This window comes from Struthio camelus, chromosome 17, assembly GCF_040807025.1.
Source record: "Struthio camelus isolate bStrCam1 chromosome 17, bStrCam1.hap1, whole genome shotgun sequence".
NCBI lineage: Eukaryota > Metazoa > Chordata > Aves > Struthioniformes > Struthionidae > Struthio > Struthio camelus.
In genome coordinates, this window is record NC_090958.1 from 20,389,223 (window position 1) to 20,407,479 (window position 18,257).

The following is an 18,257-nucleotide window of genomic DNA, read 5'->3' on the forward strand; positions in this document are numbered from 1 at the left end:
AAGAGTCAGAAATCCCCACCGTCCCCTTCCCCTTGCAGAACATGGATTTCCCACACAGCTAATGCACTTAGGGCGACTCCGAGGGCACCGTTTAAGCGGATTACGAGGACGCTGTCGCTAGCGTTCGCCCCGTAAGAGCCCCTGCAAGCTCCCGAAGCGGCTCCGCGCCCGGCCGGAGGGAAGGGCTTTGCCCCCGACGGCTGCAGGTGGAGCCCACGCACAGAAGTCACTCTGGGAAATCCTGGCTCTTGGCCTGCCCGGGCTTTAAAGCAAAAAGTGATCCTGTTTTTCAGGCAGATTCCCACTAATGAGGAAAGACTTGACGACCATATGCTCTCCACAGCCTCTCTCCTGCTTACTGCTAATTCTTTCCACTTTCTTCTTTGTAATAGGGAAGAAACATGATAAATTTCTGTGCTGTTTCAGTATTGTATTAGGACTTACCCATGTTAAATCAAATAAATTAAAAATAACAGCAGGATATCAAACTTAATTACTTCTTCAAGGCTGTGCGCTATAGCATGATGGGCCAGCCTCCTGCACGCCCTCCGAGGTGCGGGTGACGCAGGTGCGGGTGGAATAAAAGACTTTTTGTATATGGAGTATCACATACTTATTCATAAATACCTGTAAATATACATACAAAACATTATTTTGATACAGCCATACACACAAAAATACATACGTTGTCTTACAAAACTTTTTCACCTATTGCACCTATAAAAAATACAGAACTACTCTCTCCTGTAATACACCTGACTCTGTCTCAGGACAAGTGATCCTTAAAAACCATTCAAAGCAGGGCAGAAGTCGTTATCCTTTGCATCTTCATAAACAATATATTGAAGAGCCAGCGAGGTCTTTCACTTTGCCTCGTGGATACGATACCTCAGAGGTACAATTTGCATTCCTCTCTCTTTGGCTAGGGTATTATCATTCCTCTTTTAGATTATATTTAGAAAATATGTGTTGGCAGTTAGACTTGGAATGCTTGTTTAAATGCTTTAATAACAAGGTAACAGGGAAATATTTCTTTGGAAAAGAACTGGGATGTTCGTGTGAAATTCTAGAATTGATGAAAAGCAGCGGGCAAAATTGGTCCTGTTACAGCTGAACGCAGAGTCGCAGGGCGAGCGATGCCGTGGAGCTGAACACGAAAGCCGCTCGCTCGGGACCGCAGCAGCAATGGCAGGGGCGGCAGGCCGGCGGCTGCCCGGCTGCTCCCGGTGGGTCTCGCTGACGTATTCAGCCACAGCATAACACCGCGTTTATGCTTAGCGTCTCCTGCGCTCCAGGTGAACGGTGCACCTGGATATCCCAAGTGACGAGTCTCCCCTTTGACTGACTTAGACAAGGACATATAACTTACAAACAGACTCTCAGGCTCGCAGACCTGTGCCCTGGCCAGAGCCTGCTCCCAGGGATGCCGGCCGGGTCAGAGGTGACAGAGATAGCTTTGTAAAAAGAAAAGAAATAGATTCAAAGCAAGATTTGAAATACTTTGCACACTTAGTGCAACTACTAATGGCAAACAAAAAGTCAGAGAAATGCTTGTATACAGTGTGGCACACTTTGGCTGCAATTACAATAAAAGCATGATTTGACATTAATGCTCTACTTTTTGTAGAAAATCCCGTGCAAAGCGTCTTAGTCACTAGCCTGGTTTGATGTGCAGAACAGCCAGGCTTCACACAGAAAGGGTTAAAAGAAAATGTTTTACTGAAAGAAATCTTTCTACAAGTATAAAAAAGCAAAATGATTGTAAATTCCACCAGGGGAATTCTGCCATGAATATGCTTCACCTTTCGCAGAATCTCCCGCCCTGCCTCAGAGGATAACTGACCTTTGGAGAAAAATAATGAAAAGAAGAAATTCCTTGGAGAAAATAATGTGGCCAGGCCTCAGTAATGAGATCTGCTCCCTTTATGTTGCTATGACAACCACAGTCATTTTATAATACAAAATACATGAATGGGAAAGAGGGCCATCTCCTCTAACCGGAGTCAGCTGCTCCGCACCCTTTAGCCTCTCGCACACTTCTCGCAGGACGGCTGCATGTTTGGTTTGACTTGTGCTCTGCTCCGTTTCCCTTTAATTCACATACGATCAAGAAAGCCTGTTCCTCTGCAAGCTTTAATTACTGCTCATTAACTTATTTCTGGGGGCTGCCAGCGCTGGGGAGGGACCGCACAGCGCCCGCCCCGGGCACCCGCGTCGTCCCCGCAGCCCCCGGCCAGCCCTGCTGTGCCAAACACTTCAGGCCGGAGCATCCTCCCGGGAGGAGTCTCCCGCTCGGCACTGGCAGCGCAGCGTCCCGGCCGGGGCACGGTCCGGCAGGGCTGGCGGCAGGCAGCAGCCGCCGCGTAAGTCCTGAGGCCCAAGTCCGAAAGGCTGGAAGGGGAGGACTTGGCTCAGCCGGGACGCAGAGGTCAGAGAGGGAGAGGGATATTCGCTTCCTGAGCTATTTTGGCGTGCACCATCCGCATGACCGGCGTCGCCGCGAAGCCCTGCTGGCTGCGGCGCTGGATCCCCTCGGCCCCTCGACAGGTCCCGCGCCCCAGCTCCCTCCCGCAGCCGGCTCCTCGGCGCTTGTGGGCGCAACGTTCACGGTGCGGGAACCAGGCGTCACAGGCCGGGGCAGAAGGGGTCTGAGAGAGGAGCGAATACGAAAACAACGGGAGCAGATATTTGTCAGGATCAGCTCCAGAACCACATTGGAAAACGAGGAGCTGTGACCACAGGGACGCCTGGGTACGGCCCCCACATTCCACCGTGTCCCTCGTTTAGTTTGAACTACATTTCGTTTTGCAAGCTTCTTGTAGGCTGGAGCAGAGCACTTCCAGCCCCTGCTCAGGCAGGGTGGTAGTTCAAAAGCAGCACAACCAGCTCCATGCAGACACAAAGCAATTCCCTGATACCTCTCGGCCACGCAGAGGAAGGGACAGCAGTGGACAGAGGTGGAGATACTCGCTGGGGACCGAGGAACTGCAGTGGCCGAGGGCCCAGGCCATGTCAGGAACGGGCAGCTACAGGGAGGGCCAGCAGGCTGGTGACTGAGATCATAACTACATCCTCTGGCTCTCCCGACCACGGCTCAGCCGAGGGTGAGCGGCTCCTGCCTTTAGAAAGAAATGTAACCCTAGAGTTTTGCATACACTGAGGGTCTGACAAACACCTTTGGCGCTACATCTCTCTTGCAGAGAGGTTGCTGATGCAATCTTTGGTCCTCGCTTGAGGCTTGGGCAACTCACCCAGATCTACAGGCACGCTATTTGTGCCTGTGCACGATTTTAGTCCTGAGCCAGCCGAGCAAAATATTGCAAGTAAAAGAGGCACAGTTCTAGTTTGTGCCAGAGGAACAAGGGGCTCAGTCCTCGCGCAAGTTCGGGGTCCCCAGGGACCTGTCTCACGAGCACTACCCCGGCTCTGCAGGACCTTAGAAAGCAGAGCTTTTGTCAGGTCACGCTGGCAGAAGTGGGAAGATTCGTAAAAGAGCCTGAACGTTCAGCCCAGGCTTTTCCAGAGAAAGACACTCTTTGGCATGCTGGGCTCACAGGCTCAGCTCTAGCCACTTTCCTGTGTGAGCATGATTATGACTGCTAGGACTAAAGGCCTAAAATCAAACCAGGAGATGGAAATGGAGAAGTCAAGGGGGAACTAAGTATGGTCTTTCAGTTAATCCAAAGCTTCAAACCGTTTCCTGTTTCCCAGGTGGTCTGCTGGGAGACCTAAACTCCTCCTGCAGAGTCAGCAGAATTGCAAGGCAAACTGGAAGAGAGCTGGGAAAAGCTACAAAACGAAGGTTTGCAGATGAAGAAAACAGCCAGAAAAATGAGGAAAATCAAGAGGATAGAGAACCCTAACAAGAGGCTTCAGTCCATGCCAAGATCGTTTTTATATAGCTGCATTAAGTAGCAGCACGGAGGAGGGTGCCTGGGCTGCCCGATTGGACTGGGGTGTTTTCACAGATATTTTCATTTCCCTCCCTCCTGCCTGTTCTTAGAGACACTTCCCAAACAGAGGATGAAAGGATGAAAAGCTGAGGGAGACAGGCCCATGGGTGAAATCCAGACTGCTAAAATCATTAGCAATTTTCTGGCTGGTGTCAGGGTGGTGAGAGAGGTTTCCAGGACATGGGGTTTGGGGTGAACACTTGAGAACGATGGAGGTCAAGGTGGGGTCAGCCCCTTCCCCAGCAGCGGAGGCAGGCAGCACCGTCAGCCGGAGCTCTGAAACTCCTTACAAATGTCCACACCCCCTCTTCCAATCTGGTGAAAGGATTTCTGTAACTATATAATTATCCAAGCAACCAGAATGGTGTCAAGAGCAACCACTACATCAGGATGGCTCTGAACCATTCAGATGCAGGGAGGCAAGAAAAAGTATTTCCAAAGCCAGAGTTAAATGCAAGTTGCCCTCTGACTGGTGCCTCTTTTGCATGTGGAATCTGAGGCCGTAAGATCTGCCTTATATCAAATACCAGTGCAAAAGCTAATCTAAATTCTTTTTATGCAAATGTTCAGTAGTAAGGAACAGTAATAAATCTGGGAGACCACTGGAAAGATATTTTAAAGGACATACAAATTCTGGTCACACATCGGCAATTAGGAATCCCAAGAAGGAGAAAGCACCTGTCTTGGCCTTTATTTAATATTATTCTCAATTAGATTATTCATCATACACACAGGACAATTCCTTCATTCAAACTTCCATAGACATGTTCAAATTACATCATATCTGCAAAACAGAGAGATGGAAGTTATCATAACCTGTCTCTGAATAAAGCATTATTGAAACTATAAATGGTCCTGTCTGAAGCGCGCGGAAGTGCAGAAGCCTGACAGATGCCGCACGGAAATATGACTGGCTGGGTGACACCTTCCGAAACAGCGCGCACAAAAATGACCACATTATAGCTAAGGCTTTCCAAGAAGCCACCGCAAACGTCTAGGAGGAAGTGGTGCTCTGATGTGGGGAGCATCACGCATGGCATAGCAAGCGAGGTGACTCTGGAGCCGTTTCTGCTCCGCGGTGAGCGGGCGTGCATCCCACACGGCGGCTGCCCTGCCGGTTCGGGATCCGGATGCAGCCTCAGGTCCGCCCGCTGGCAGACCGCGCGCCTCTCCGTGAGGGTGGCAAACACGGCTGTCTTTGCCCGGGGATACCCCTGCGCAAGGCGCCGGAGCAGAGCCGCAGTTCAGCGCCATCCCTACCCCGGCGCCTTCCCGGCGACGCCAGTCACGCTGCCAGGCGTCTTCTAACAGCAGATCACACGTCTAAGGCCAGAGGGATCCCCACACACGTCTGCCTGTGTCAAGCAGGGGGGGGTCAGACCTGAGGGCTCTTCTGTATCCGTTCCTAACACAAATCCTGCACCGACGCTTGGCCTTCAGAAGGAAACCCTCCGCGATAAGATGCGTTCCCAGGAAGCGACTGGAGACTGCTCTCCTCCCCGCACTAGCCCTCCTCCGAGCGATCGCGCACGGCGGAGCTGACGTCTCGCCTTACAATACACATCTGCCGCAGCCTGGACCTCTCCGCCTGGCGCCCCGGCCCCGGCCATGCCCCTGCCCTTTCCGCCCTGCTACGCGCTGCCGCCTTGGCCCGCCCAGCCGCCGCGTTTCTGGCCCGCTCTCCGTCACCGCCAGGCTCCACTGTACCAACCAGACGTAAGCTCCCTACAAAAAATATGGGCTTCAGGTTACTTTCACAGGAGCTTTTTTGCAGCCTTCATTCAGTCTGTCGATAATTTCGCCTGAGACCGCCAGCTGACCACCCCGTAGCAGTTCAGCTCACCCTCATCATCCTTCGCAAATTCTGGCTCAAGGAGTGTCTTGTGGGACATCCTCTGGGCACCAAAAAGCGTGCAACGCTCCCATCAACAGCCCGGGAAGACTCTCACCCTGCTCTTTTACAATGCTGGCGAACCCATGTTAGCTGGCTGCCAGAGGTCCAGGCGCCGCGGCCTTTCCAAGGTCTGTAAGGGAACCTCCCCCTCAGGGAGGCGCTAGTTTGTACTCTGCAGCAAGGACACCTTTTTCCAAGGTGCAGTGCAAAAGGGGAAGCATTTACTGGACACCCCCAAGGCCGTTCACAGCCCAGACGATCTCGCCGCAAGATCTTCGCTCCCACTCCAGCAGCCCGTAGCACCAGCTTTTCTCTCCGGCTCGATGCATTTGCAAACACCTTCCTGCACTTTCCACACCGCTCTCAATGCAGGCAGAGCCTCCTCGTCACCTCTGGAAAAGCCAAGGTAACATTCTGCTTTGATTTCCTCTTTTTTTTTGTGAAATTCACAAAAAACTTAACAGCAAGGCAGTCTTTTGCTGAACGCGCAGCCTGACACCGTGACCCACATTCCCATGCTTCCTTGCACTCTCTGATCTCGCTCTGTCTTTTCCACTGTATGTCCCTTGTCCCCACAACGCAAACTCTCCGAACAAGGCCCACGGTCGTGCTGTGCGCGAGCGCAGCCAGGCTACGACCCATGGCCACGGTTTGCAGGCGCATGAGCAATACCAATAAATGCTGATACCAGTAGACGCAGCAATAAACTCCCCTTACCAGCAGAAGAAATCGGATGAAGAGATTAATTACCAGGCTTAGTCCTTGAAATGAGACACGGCATCTTTAAAAAATCTAGACCCTTCCCTGGTACTTCATCAATTAAATTTTGGTCAAATTAGAAGAGGTAGAAAAATGAACAGTGAGAGTTTGGGAGAACACGGCTGTAATAAGAAGCAGTATTGATTGCCACCGAAAAGGCTTTATAAATCTTTCATGCTCGCTATCAATCTGGACCTGCCCCACTGCATTCCCCAACGCTGCTTGCTTCGAGGCTGAACTTCAAATGAAGAGCTGTTCGTGCGGCCCAGCGACTCGAAGGGGCCCCGTCCCTGCGCCCCGCTCCGCCATCCCAGCGCCACCCCGCTCGCGGCAGACAGGTCACCGGTGGCCCTCTCGTCGGCTGGTTTCTCCAAGGACTTGCTCCAAGGAAGCGGCTCCCGGAGGGTCCTCGCGGCAGGGCGCCCGCGTTCCCGGGGCCCGCGGCCGGCCGGCCGGCGCTCGGGCTGTCCGCGCTCCCGTCCCGCGGACGGGGCGGGAGCGGCTGCTCGGGGCAGGGAGGACCTGGGGTCTGGGCTGAGCGTCTGCAGCGAGGTGACTCATAACCCGCCGAGTCTGGGAGAAACCCTGCGATGATAATTACGTTGCCATAGCAGCGCTGTTCATTTCTGGATCGATAAAACCCAGCGCTGGGGCGGGGATGGAGCGGACGGACGACGCTTGTTAGGAAGCGGCGAACAGGACTTTCTGGCAGCCCTGGGGCCGGCCAGGTGTCGGGGCGCCAGCCGGCCTCGGGCTCGCGCGGCCCCGGCGCCTCCGGCAGCGGGTCGGTGGCCGGTCCCGTCCGTGGGGGAGCCCCGGGGAAGCGCGGCCCCGGCGGCGGGACGGCCCCGTCCGTGGGGGAAGCCCCCCGGGGCCGCGTCCGTGCCGGTCGAGCGCGGCTCCGGACGCGCGGCCGCTGGGACGGGCCGTCGTCCGCTGGAGCCGCTGACAGGGGGACGCGCGGGCGGGAGGGAGCCGTCGTCACGGCAACGGGGCACAACACGCACAAACAGCGTCCGCGGCCAGGGCAGGTGCCGGGCCGGGGCGGCCGCGCGGGGAGGCCCTGCGGAGCCGGGAGCTGCCGGCAGCGCGGCGGCTCCCTCCTCCTCCCCCTCCGGGCCGGGTTGGGGCGGCCGGGCCCGTCCTCGTCCGCCCTGCGCTCCCCGGGTCAGGCGGCGGCGCGTGGCCGCGACAAGGCCCGGTGCCTGCGGCCCTGCGGCCCGGGCGACCGAAGGGCGGCAAACTGCACCGGAGCGACGCCCCCGGGGCAGGGTGCGGGGCCGCCGGCGACCGCAGGCCAGCGGCAGGACTATCTGGGGTCTTTTCGGTCGCCTCAGCAAAATCCTCTAAAACCGTGAGCGGTTAGAAAGCAGCCCAGAGAGCAGCCCAGGGAACCAGCCGCTCTTCCCCGCCACGCCGACGCGTCTGCCCGCCGCAGGACGCCGGCCGCCGCTCTCGGCGCTTCGGGGGCGAAGGCGGCATCGCTCCGCCGGGCCGGGCCGGGCCGGGGCTGCGGCACGACGCGCACGCCGCTTCCCGCCCACCCGCTCCGCCACAAACCGTAGCATCCGAAGGACCAGCTTTAGGGTTAAAAAAGCAGATTCTGAGGACGTGCCGTAGTCGCAGCCGCGGGGGAGCTCTCGGGCCCCCCGAACCGCTGCTTTTCGGTGCCATCTCCCGCAGGAACGGGTCCAGTCGAGCGCCTAGCCGGCGAGAGGCGGCGCAAAGCGATGCGGTGCGCTCTGCCATATCACAGCGGGCGCCTCGGGGCCGCCGGGGCAGCGCCTGTGATCCCAGCCCACCTCGTAGATCTTCTAAGTCCCTTTGAACTATCACCTCTCGCTGCAATTTATCTGGCTTCTGCAGAAATAAAAGGTATCGAGAAAAATCAATGATAATTCATTGCATCCTATGATTTTTAAAGGCAATTAAAGCTAAGACAAGGTAAGAGGTTAGCAAAATCTCTCATTCTTTAATATATTGTATTTTCTCATTAATTCTTTAATCCTGTGACAAATTCTCCCAGGCACCGGGCCAGCTTCCTGCCCACTTGAGCTCGCGCCGAGTTGTGAATGAAGCAGGTGACGCCCCAGCCCGCTCCGCCGCGCGCCGGGCCAGCGGCGTCCCGGCCGCGCGGGGCGGGAGACGGAGCGGGACGGGGCCGCTGCCGGGCTCCACCCGGGACCTCCCCAGCGCCGAGTGGCCTCCCCGTGCCGGCGGCTTCTCCCGCCGACCCTTCGCGGACCCTCGTGCGAAGGAGGAGCACGACGTCGCGGCAAACCGCCACAGCTCGCTTCCTCCTGCGTTTCAGAGGGTCGGGACAGACGCGGCTTCCCCAGAAAACGGGACCTGAAGGCTGACGCAGGGCCAGGGGCCGAGCCGGTCCCTACCGCAGCCCAAGCCTGGGCCGAGATGGCTGCTGGCCCGCGTGCTCTGCTGCCGGCCAGGATCGCGGGCTCCAAACCAGACGACCCCGACGGAGAGCGGGTGCAAATGGAGGAAGCCCAGGAAAAAGACAATGTCGCCCTGCCAAGAGGCTGTGCCTCCTCGGGTCGAGAGGAAAAGCATCCAGCTGGACCAGGGAAAGCTGCTGCTCGCAGCATCCTCCCCTGAAAACGGGGAGAAGAAGCCGGCAGCGGAGGGCGAAGCCGCAGCCCCTGCGGTAGAGCCCACCCCAGGAAGCACGAAGCACACAGGGACTCTGCTCTCCAGCAGCTGCGACCCACCTTGGGGGAAGTCACGCAGCCGAGGGCAAAACACTTCCAGCGCAGAAAAGAAGTTGATCTTCACCGCTGCTATCCTCGCTCATTTGCTCCAAAGAGTTAATAACTGAAATACTACTAATTAGGGATACTGTGAATGAGAACACATCATACTTCTGCTAATCACCAGTGTTTCTGTGTAATGTCTGAAAAATCAAAATTATTAATGAAGAAGTTATTTTGGAATTCAGAGTTTAATTCCACAAATTCTGGATAATGGCAATCTGGTTTGCCAGCTATTTTCACATCATAACATCAAAAACCTTTAATTAATAGTGAACTAATTAGAAAACACTAACTTAAAGACAGCAGTAGAAGTTCATTTCATTATGAAAGACTGGTCAAAGCAATGCAGTCACGAGCCTTTTCTGTGCAGATGGCACAGAAATAGAGCAGGAAACTGCAGAATACAAACTCAAAAGATGAGGATCATTTCTGTGACTAGTATGTACGCTGAGCGGAGGTGGCACAAATACAGACCTCCCCAGCTCATAAAATGATTTCCAAGAATCAATAAAGCAACAAAACTCTCAGCAACAGCCTCAACAACCAACTACTCCTGGGAGGCAAAAGTCACTCTGGGCGGCCGTCATCGGGAAGACAGCTCAGGGGCAGCTGTGGCCTTTTGGAAAGGTGCATTAGAGCAAACGGGAACAGGCCCAGCAGATCCTTTCTTCTCCCTTAGGGTCTGCCCCTGGTCTCCCTACCTGAAGATCACAACAGTCCGAGGTCCATCTGTCTGGCTGTGCTGCAGAGATGCAAGATGTGTTCATTCTCCATCTTTCATGTCTGCAGCCATGGTTTGCTCTGCCTCCCTCGCCTCCTCCAGGCTTTGCTTTTCTGACAAGCTTCCTTCCTTGCAAATATGATGCTAGAAGCAGCTAAAGGCTTTTACAGCAAAATACTTGTTTAAAAGCTCCATGTTGCGGTTATCAAATTGAAAACTTCAACTGTTATGGCGGAGTCCTTCCAGTACTATCCTGTATGGTCAAGGCGAGAGGAAATTCTGGGTCTAGTTTTGAGTTAAGTTTAAAATCAGTTTCTCTTTGGATGCCTTGCCATGAGGCTCTCTTTGGAAATGCTATAAAATGTCTCCTTCCCTAGTTCAAAATAAGGGTGAGAGATTTAGCCCTATGTACGGCAGACACAATGCTGACAGCCTAAATGTTTACCTGCTTCGTTCTGCTTCCTATTTATTAGAAATATTTTCCATCTCGCCACCTAAGTAGGCAGAGTTTTCCCAAAAAACTGCAAATATTATGGCCCTTCATTCCACAGAAATTTATTACTACAGAGTAAAAATGCTACTGTATTCCAAACATTGGCAAGAAAGCAGGGAAGCTTTGGTCCTGCCAGCTTTTAATAAGATACACATTTAAACTGCATGTTGCTTGGAAGTTGCATGTTTATTTAAACAAGAATTTCCAAGTGTTTAAGGACAGAGGTTGCTACAACAAGTTCTTATCATTCAAAACAATGGTGCTGAAACGTTCAGGAAGGAGAATTACAAATGGAGTCATTCTGCAGAATAAATCACTGATAAACTTTCAGCACAACTAATTTTAACCAAGAAAGAAGTACTGCTGGATCTTAACTCTCTTCTAATGGATATACACACTCCCAGGATAGTTTGGGACCTATTATGAGATGAAATGATTTATTCAGGGATTTCAAATGCTTCAAATACATTTTTCTTTCAGTCTTTGAATTATTATGTATTTTTCTAATAGAGCCAGAGATATGACACTTTGTGTAGGTAATTCTACAAGTCCAAGATTACCCAAATCTTTCCATTCACCTGACAGTAGAAACCTTCTCTTCTGACTGCTAAAAAATTAAACACAGAAAAGGGGGCTCAGCGGGCTGACTCTTCACCTTCGGCGGGGACGATAACTGAAGCTTTCCAGCTTAATTGTGCCGAGGGACGGTGTCACACACAATTAAAATATTACCTGCAGGACGTCTGCCACAGCAACTTCGCTTAGGTCACAAGGCCAAGCGCTTTAAATTTAGGAAACGCCAGTTTGCAACTGTCCATTCGAGCTTCACGCTACCTCGTGGACATCACCCACGGAGGATGCGAGTGGTACGGGGAGGGATTTGCACAGCGCTGCCATTTGCTAGCGACGGTGCTGGCACAGGGCAGCCGGCCGGGGCGGCTGGCGCGCAGCCGGGGCCGGGACCTCGGCTCTGCCCTTGACTGGCCCCGGGGCACAGCACCAGCCGTGCAGCTCCAGCCGGCGGCACGAGGAGGGCCACAGCCATGGCCACGGTCTGCTCGCAGCAGTCCCCGGCTGGCGCCTGCTGAGGTTTCAATTAAAAGGTGCGCCATTGCCAGGGCTGGCGGCGGCGGCAGGAGGGTGGCCCGTACGGCCCCGGCACGTGCCGGCGCTGGGACCGGCCCCCGACCCGGCAGCCTGAGCCGTGAAGGGTCCGGTTTAATGAGATCTGAAAGCTGCAGGATCCGCACGTTGGTTTTGTGGGATCGCGGGCCGGTCTGCCGCGCAGGGAATTGGCAAAGATGTCACAGGCGATTGCATCTCAACCCGTTCGTGTGTCAGAAAAGAGCTTGCAGACGTGAATCCTGTGAGTTTACGGTTGCGTAGTCTAAGTGCACCCATATGCCGTCCAAGCCCAGATCGCCGTCCGTTCCAACCCAACCGGAGGGCCGAGAGATGAGTCCTTCTCTCTTGACCTAGTTACTATAACCACCATCACTTGCTGACAATGAGGGGGAATTGTTTCAATTCGTTTCAGTCTTACTAATCTTAATCAAGCTCCGAACGCGACGGCCACTTACAGCATCAAGGCAGCGTGGTATCACGGGCTCCAGCGCGGCTCCCCCTCGGCTCTGCACAAACACGTCGCCCGCGGTGACTCTGGAGGTGCCGGCCCGTCAGCTGGGTCCCAAAGCAAATAAACATTCCTGCAAAATGAGACAAGTTGAGTGGAAGAGCTGCCAAACGTGGGAACGGCTGTGTCGGAGGAGGTCAGGCTGCAGCTCTGCCCACGACGGCTGAGAGCGAGGGAGAAACGGGGCTGCTGGCCAGAGGCCGATGTAGGGACGGAGCATCCTCGCAGCCCGGCACGCCGCCGCAGTGGCGGCCGCCAGCTCCAGCCCGAGCGTGGTGGTGGCACCGGCCCCCATGGCGCAGCAGGATCACGGCCCGGCCCGGCCCGACGCCTCCGCTCACTGGCGCCGCGGGGCTCAGCAGAAAGCCAGCCCCCACCGCCGCCAGCAGCGCAAGACCTCTCCCTCCGCTCCCTGCTGCCTCTCCCCTCCTTTGAGCTGGGGCACATTCACCCGATCCCCAGGCAGGGGGTCCCTTAGGCAACCATAGGAATTTCTCTGGATATTCAGCCTACATTTTCCCATTCTGAATCTCCAGTGTCCTCTCGGAGCATCTCGCTTCCCTTGCACTGTTTGCAGGCAGTTCCCGCCCTGCCCTTGCAGTTGCACTCTCTGAGCACGGGTGGGAAGTTATTCCTTCATCCAGTGGTGCAGAATGGTGGTAAAAATAAAACGTTTTAAATGTCGTGCATCATAGCTGTTGTCTGTACAGCCTGTTAGCCAACAAGAGCTAACCTCCTCCGGGCCATACCTCTGTGCATCGGAAATAGCAGCGCTCCTGCGAACGGATAGCAACTGGGCAGCCGCACATGGCTGCAAGAAATCCAGCCCGTCGGAGCAGCGTTAGCACACGTGTCCGTCTCACCCACTTCGCCGACGTTTTGCATGTAGAGCCACAGCCACTGCCGGGCACCCGCCAGGCGTGCTGAGGAAGCAGAGCAGAAAGATAAGCAATTCCTGCCATGGTGCCTACAGAAAACTGCTGGGGCTCAGTAAATAAAGGGAGACTCTAAATATTATTTTTGGTAGGAATTTTCATATAAAAAAAGCACCATAAATCAGGCACAATGCTACAATCAGCACCTACTTGTGAATAAATGCATCCTGTAGTACATTTCAGCATAAATTATAGCCATTTGATTTAGGCTTTGCTGCACAAAGCTGTATTATTTAAATTCAGCCAGAATTGAGTCCACTCACACTGCTACACATTTATAAAACATATTCATGATTATTGTCATAAACTCCTGAGAACTGGCTGTTGAGTTATTTTGCCACATCATCACCTATAGTAAACAAGACTTATTTTACATTTCTCTTTTCTTTCCTGACAATCTGCTACAAAGTGCTCTGCAGAATTAATGTCTAAGTTATGACCAGGTTTTTTGCAGCAAGTGCGAAATAATATCTATATTCACTATAGCACATGCAAATCCATGCACAGCAGATGCTCTTAGTGCAGGGAACTGGATCAGGGCTTTGACTGGGAAGCATCGTGCAGGCACCCGCTAAGCGTCCTGCCCTCGGTGCTCCGGTTCAGCACCGCTGCCAAAAGTGCCCATATCCGACGTGTCCCTGCACCCCCCGGTAGCGCAACCAGCACCCTCCAGCACGCGCCGGCCTCGTGGGGCTCCCCCGTCTCCCCCAGGGCAGCCGTGGACAGCCTCAGCTGCAGACGGAGACTTGGGATTCGCATGTCCATTTATACCTTTCGGAACTGAAAGGATCTACTCAAAATGCAGAGTTTTGATTTGTGAACCATTTTTATTCTCCATGCACAAGGTAAACCCGTGGTCTCTTCAGCAGAGACAGGAGAGGAGACATGAAGTGCACTGTAATTTCAAAATACTCTGGGATCATCAGAGAAAGTCAAGGAGTATCTGGCCTGAATGATAAAAACTCCTGCAATTATAAAACTGTCCAGTGCCACTTTCCCCCCCCGCTGTGACTCTAATGTGTGTGTTCTTCCACTGGTCTGGAAGGATCTGCCAGTTGCTAGCTTGCTTGTCTAACTGAATTAATGTTTTACATTTCTCCTCTAGTTTGTAAACTTTTAAAAAATTAATCCCATCATTTCAACAAGTGTAACAACTAAATTATCATCTTTACATGATTAAAGTCTCTGCTGTGTCTTTTCTTGGCAAACATTACATGCACATAATTTTACTAAATGTAATAAACCAACCATAGAACTATTAATTTTAGCATGGTATTCATAACAATTAGAAACGCATGAACCTTAAAATGATAAAAACTGAAATGAATACCAAAATAGTATGAAACACAAGTATCCAGCTCTTCAAACCAGAGAAACTGATACTATTGTGTAATGTCACAATATACATTTCAAAAGACAAAACAAACATCGTGCAGGATGCAGCCCTGCTTGCTCGGAGGGAGCCGGGCTCTCCGCGCCGCTGCCAAGGGGAGGGAGCCGCCGGCACCCCAGCCCGGCCTCCCGCTGCTCCCGCAGAGCCGGCGCCGCGGCCGCTGAGCGCAGGCGGCGGGGAAAGAAACCTGCTTTCCCCAAAACATTGCGGAAACCTGGAGAGACTCGGAAATCTCGGGCACTCCTGCTCGCTCGCTGACCGCGGGGCTGCCGAGGCAGCCGGGGCGGCGGGCGCCGGCCCTGCCTGCGGCCGCGGGACCTGCTGGCCCCCATTTGGCCGCGATGCCCCGCTGCTGGCTGCGAAGGCGGCACCAGCTCCAGAGGTGCTCTGCAGACTGTGCCCGGTAGGGCAGAGGGAAACACTGCAGCAACAAGCGTGCCAGGACTCAGACTGATGGATACGAAGGGCTTCACGCTGACCACTCCGTAACCGTCTGCCCCTGCTTCATAACAGCCATGGGAAATCCCATTTCCGCCCGCAGCCTGAGACGGTGCAGCACTCCCAGGGAATTCGTGCTCACTTCCGCACGTTCGGGGAGACGGGGAGCTGCCCTGCGGAGGACGGGCCTTTCCCTAGAGCCCTGGCTGCACGCGCTTGTTCCCTTGACTCCTGCGAGCTAGCAATCACAGAATCGCCAGGACGCTTGAGAAGACCTGGAAATTATTCCACTTTCCTGAAAAGAATCGCATGAGTGAGAAGATTCACTTTGCTTTTTTTTCTTTTTTACTCATTTTCAGCAACTGAGCTCTTAAAAAAAAGAAAAAAAGTCAAAAAAACTAGACATTAAGTATTTGATCAAAAGCCAAAAACAACCTTTGGTATCAAGGCATTCTTGAGCTGCTTTGTTTATAGATACCAAAATATACACACCATCCCACACTGCTGTAACCACTTAGAGCATAAAACACTTCCATAAAGAGCAGCCCGTTGCTACAAATCACACACTGCCGCATTTCCCAGGTAATAAACGTCAGGGAGCGAGAAGCAAGGCTATAGCAAGTCTTTCTACTAGATGATAAGAGGAAAAGCCATTGTTACGGGGAATGGAGAGGGCCTAGCAGAGCCCTACCACTTGCCAGCTTGCTTTTTTTGGAGTGTCCTAGTTTAGAGAATTCCTTATGGACTGGACTTTTCTGCATTTCCTTTCCCATTATCACTGATTGCCAAAATATTTGTGCAGTGATGGAATTTGCCTGCCAGAACTAGAGCAGGAGGAGGGAGCTTTACTTTAGTCTGACCTCAAGTCATGAGAGGTTCTGGGTCTCCTTCTTCAACTACTACAGCTAAACTCTGGCCTGAGTCCAAAACTGCCTAATGAGAATAACCCAGCTGGTCCCTCCCTTCTCCAGCAGTCCCTGGGGGATGGAGGAAAGGCACCATAGCTATTCCAGGACAGAGGGATCTGATTGAAACAATCAGAATGTTTCCATCCTGCCTGAGCATACTAGGAAACTTTTGGAGAGAGCATATTTTAGCAAAATATGCTAAGTGCCTCCAGATCGATGCCTGTAAGTAGGAAAAAATCAAATAGCTTTGCCATCGTAAACAGCAGAAGAGCGCAGAAGAGTCCAGTGAACAGTGGGACAAACAGGAAAGACTTGGAAATTTCCAAGGTATTGTTTTAAACTCAAGACAGAACATTCTGATCTACTTTTACTGTTTTGATGTTACGCTTTGTGTTTTAAAACACTCTGTGCCTATACAGACACACTGCAAAAACGTTCAAAGAATTCAAATGCACCAACTGCTATTTATTTGGCTTTCCTTAGTTATTTCTGATTAGCAACATTTTCATCAGAATGGAAATGAGACATTTAAAGACAGACACATGATGCCACTGGGCTCATTAAATGACCCACTGGAAGGAACAGGGGAGTTTTCCCCCTTTCTCAGAACGCATGCCAGTTTTCAGCTGTTGTTTTACAAAGTGGCAACGCATTGCAACCCGAATGCGTGGCAGGTACCCCAGAGTATTGCAGCAACACCCTAGGACATACCATTTCGTACATGCAAACAAGCATGAACTTCCTAACTGAATAGTGACTCATTGTCTATAGAAGCAGCACGATACAGATCAGCTATCGCTGGCTTGCAGGACATTGGTAAGCAAAGACATAGCACACCCTCTACTTCCTTACACAAGGAGGTTCAAGGGTGAAAGCGCACTTTTTAAGATACTGAGGAGCGGCCGGCACCCACCCAGTGCAGCAGGCATCCTACTGACACGTGCAACGTTATCACTGGATTCTGATGCTAACTTTGGAAAACTAAAATCAAGGACTGCTTGCGCCACCCACTCCTGCTCAGCCAGGCTGGCTGTGCAGTAGCCCATTGCGAAAGGTGTTTTGCAACCGCATCCTTCAAGCATCACAGATTTCCCTCCAGTGTCCACAGCAGTATCAATCAGACCTTTTCCATAGGAACACGTCCCACAAGTGCTGTACGGCCCCTCCGCAATCTCTCCTGCGCTCACACTGAACATCTTTTCCACTTCACACCCTTTCAGTGCCTCCCCTCCCGTCCAAGGGGTTGGGTTCCTGCCCCGTGGGCCATGCGCAGCTCCTTCTGCTCCCCCGGACGTGGCGAGGCTTTGAGTCGTTCTCCGAGTTCTTTAGATCGGAGGACAACATGGGTCATGGCTCTGTTGCAAACATGTGTCTTGGACACTTGTGATGATTTTGGCATCAGAAATGGCCTAAATATTTTTTCGAGAGAAGTGAGTGTCTTTGTCTCTCAGGCACAGAGAGACTTTTCTTCTATGTCTGCTTAGCCATTTATACTTCTTTGTTGCTGCCAGTTGGAAGCTGCAGTTTGCAAACCAGGCCCTCCCAGAGCAGAATGAATTTCAATTCCGGCAGGGGAGTGTGTTACTGAACCCCAGCCCTTGGATTTAGCTTTACAGTATATACTTACCATATTCCTCCCCTAACATACCTTGATGGCAAGATTGTCTCCCACCACACACTCAGCTTCGGGGTGTGTGTCTCCCACAGCCCCCAGTGCAATGCACTCTTTTGGGGGATCTAGAACTGCCCTCCAAGAACAAACTCTCTGCTCCCCCCTTGTAAGGAACAAAACTGTTCACCTCGAGTGACAAGTGCCACCAAGCACTCATGGCATCGAACCTAGGCAATTTCCATGCTTCCAGCACTTTAAGTGTATAATAAAAGCTTCATTCCTGGCACACATTTTTAGTAAATGGGCATTTCACTGTGACAAACAGTTAAAGGAGGTAGATAGATTTGTCGCTATTTAGTTAGTATAATCTTTGGAAATACTATGCTTCCAGGAGCATGCGCTACTGGATTATCACTAGGTTTAGGAGGAAGGTGGGAGAGTGCAAAGCATCCTCTAATACAGTCACTGTAAAAGTGTAACACGTCCTCAGGCTGGAGAAGAGGATGCTAGACCAATAGAGGTGGCAGACCATCTTAACAAGGCAGCTCATCACAGCTGCCTTTACGCAGCTTTCATATCCTGGGGGAAAAAAATCAGGCTTTTCAAAAACAGACCCAGCCCCAAAAACACCATCCTACCAATGCAAAGTCAATATTCTCCCTTTAACGGATGCACTGTCAATGGATCGGCTTCTTGTTCCATCGGCTGGTGGGCCAGCAGGGCAGCAGAAGTCTGGAGCCAGACAGAGTA

The 18,257-nt window shown here is 52.5% G+C and overlaps 1 long non-coding RNA gene across 1 annotated transcript in view; it reads right to left on the reverse strand.

Annotated features, from left to right (window-relative positions):
- Nucleotides 1-9,422: 9,422 nt before the first annotated feature.
- Nucleotides 9,423-18,257, reverse strand: part of LOC138061412 (uncharacterized) — a 56,259-nt gene continuing 47,424 nt past the window's right edge. The window contains exons 3-4 of the long non-coding RNA XR_011135140.1: nucleotides 12,971-13,144; nucleotides 9,423-12,294 (exon numbers count right to left, since the gene is read on the reverse strand). This is a non-coding gene — a long non-coding RNA (uncharacterized lncRNA). The remainder of the gene's footprint in view (nucleotides 12,295-12,970; nucleotides 13,145-18,257) is intronic.